Here is a 2,942-nt window from a genome sequence, read left to right as displayed (position 1 = left end):
AGAAAAGTGAGAACGATTTTTTAAATAAAATACAGTTAAAGCCTTTTTTTTTTTTTTTTTTTTGCCGTACGGGGGTCTCTCACTGTTGTGGCCTCTCCCGTTGTGGAGCAACAGGCTCCAGACGCGCAGGCTCAGTGGCCATGGCTCACGGGCCCAGCCGCTCTGCGGCATGTGGGATCTTCCCGGACCGGGGCACGAACCTGCGTCCCCTGCATCGGCAGGCAGACTCTCAACCACTGCGCCACCAGGGAAACCCAGAAGTCCTTGTTTTCTTAAAGTCGACCAATTTAGCCAATTCAAAAACAAAATCATAACACAAACTTCTCATCCTTTCCATTACTATTAAAAATATTCTCTGAATATTTTGTTTCTGGTCATTAAAGGGGATCAAATAAATTATAATTAATTGAAGTGATTATACCAGGAACTTTGTAACATTGTTTTTAATTTGAGTATGAAAAGATATCTTCATTACTACGGCATAATTCCCTGCCCTTCTTGTCTGATAGTCTGGGGTGAGATTTCTGCCTGTGTTAGGGTACTTTATTTTAGTCTACTGGTTAGACCATGAAGATATTGTTATAAATAAAAAGCAATTTCAATTTCTGTAACTGACTTGTAAATAAGTTTACCTAAAACTCAGCTATTTCTCAGCATAATTGAATAGTTTATTCAGTAGTTTTTGACATTCTTAGGATTGCATGTATGTCATGTTTGCTTATTTAATTTCCAGTTGTATTTCAAGAGAGATTTGAGATAGCTGAATGCAAACGTCCTGATTTATACTATGGCAGGTACAAAGATGAATAAGTAGTCTCTGCCGTCCACTTCCACACTTGGTTATTATGCAGAAAGAAAGCGCAGTGCTGGACACTGTGTCCCAGACAGGCATCTGCCACCTTCCATGAGTTCTCAGAAAAGAAATGCCCCTGTTTCTTTCCGAATCCAGTACTGTTTACCTGACTCTAATAATTGGTTTGTTACATAGTCATTGATGATTAATTAAACTGCAACATCTGTAAAGTGGTTCTTAAAATTTTTTAAAAATTGGTGGGTCAAAAGTCAGTTATTAATAATAATCATGTGCAAAGGTATATGTTTTGTGTATTTCTGTATACGGATGGGTCAGTGAATATTAAGGTGAAACACCTTTTCAAACAAATATTTATTATGTAGAAAAGCGTCACTTTTCATACCTCATTATATTGTATTTGCAGCTCAACACCTTTTCTTTCAATCAAGCAGATATTTTCTAAAGCTTTTCTGGGTCATTTTCCTTAGCAAATGCTAAGTTTTGATGACAGACTTGATTCTTCCAGTTTTCAGTTTCTGAGTTGTTTCACGTATGCTCCAATTGGCACTTACCTGGGAAGGATCAAAAGTTAGTGAAGATGTTTTATAGCTGAAGATCTGGAAAAAGGAAAACTTGCACGCTGTATAGTAATGCCTTAGCCTGCATCAAGGTAAACTTCGTGCTGAGCTGTGTCCAGAATATGGAGTACTCAGGAGCTTGGTCTGGAAGAACCAGATTCTGCCCTAGAAATTCTGAGGCAGAAGATCTACAACCATATTGGAGAGACTAGGAAAATCATTAACTCCTTGGTCAGTACAGAATTTTTTTAAACAGAGGAGATCTGTGGGATCCAATGAAGAAACGAAATACCTATGAAACCCAAATAAATACATTTGAAACAGCGAAGGATATTAGCTCTAAGCTTAATGTAGGCTGCAAAATTCTGTTAGAAGAGGAAACTTAAATGAAGATATGGCTTCAATCTAGAGACCTGGGCTATAAGACCATCTATGGAGATCATGGTCTTGAGGTCCATGTTGCCTATTGACTGTCAAAACAGAATTTCCTCGGCATGTTGACGATGGTAGTAAGAAAAACTACCCTGGATCTCTTGCAGTCCCAGAGTATACCTCTAGGCTAAAACCTGTGGTTGATATTCAGTCACTCCTAGTGGAGAAATATAATCTCAAACATCTACATGTCAGCGTGACCGCAAACTTGTTTGAGGTGATTTGGTTGTTTTCATAAGAAGACTTAAAATTAAATGGGTGATGTTTTTAAAAATCACCCCACAGGGCTCCCCTGGTGGCGCAGTGGTTGAGAGTCCGCCCGCCGATGCAGGGGACACGGGTTCGTGCCCCGGTCCGGGAAGATCCCACGTGCTGCGGAGCGGCTGGGCCCGTGAGCCACGGCCGCTGAGCCTGCGCGTCTGGAGCCTGTGCTCCGCAACAGGAGAGGCCACAGCAGTGAGAGGCCCGCGTACCGCAAAAAAAAATCACCCCATAATAGTAAATGTTTTTGTATTAAGAAATCTGAATGTATATGGCATCTTAAGTGTTTGAGTATCTGCACTGAGCCCTGTGATTAAATTAAAAATGGGTAATTGACTATTCAGGCTTGCGGTTTTAAGTCAGAATATTAGTAAGTTTATAAACAGTATTGAGCCATTTGAGATAACTTAAGATCCACTGAGTTTAAGGTTTAATTTGTTATATTTATAAGAACTGCTCATGTGTGTGGTAGGGTTTGTACTCTAGTAATTGAGGCAGTGAAGGAAATCAGAGGTAGTAAATGTAGTTTAAAATGGTGAAGGGGTTTGATTAAGTTAATAAACAGGACCAATTGTTGATCAAAGATCACTTGAAAGCCACTGTTAATATTTGCTAAATTTCAAAAGAGAATCAAAGATTTTACAAAGTGGATTTAGAAACTTCGGGAATATTTATTTTTAAGAAAATAACTTCTAGATAATCTTAACTGTGCACAAAAACCAGCCTTGGAGATATTAAAAGTCACACTCTGGCAATATCCTGACACAATTCTTCCTCAAATGGTGTACCGTTTATTGAAAAGAAGAGGCACCCAACTGGACAACGTTTTACATAACAGTCTCAAGCCCTGATGGGAAAGAGGATCTGGTGCCGTTTAA

General features: G+C 39.3%; 1 protein-coding gene across 1 annotated transcript in view; it reads left to right on the top strand.

The window, feature by feature from the left end:
* LHFPL6 (LHFPL tetraspan subfamily member 6) overlaps positions 1–2,942 on the top strand; it is a 240,793-nt gene that overhangs the window by 182,155 nt on the left and 55,696 nt on the right. The window lies entirely within an intron of this gene.

This window comes from Lipotes vexillifer, unplaced genomic scaffold (genome assembly GCF_000442215.2).
Source record: "Lipotes vexillifer unplaced genomic scaffold, Lipotes_vexillifer_v1.1 scaffold470, whole genome shotgun sequence".
NCBI classification, from domain to species: Eukaryota; Metazoa; Chordata; class Mammalia; order Artiodactyla; family Lipotidae; genus Lipotes; species Lipotes vexillifer.
This window is presented reverse-complemented; position numbering and strand designations above follow the sequence as displayed.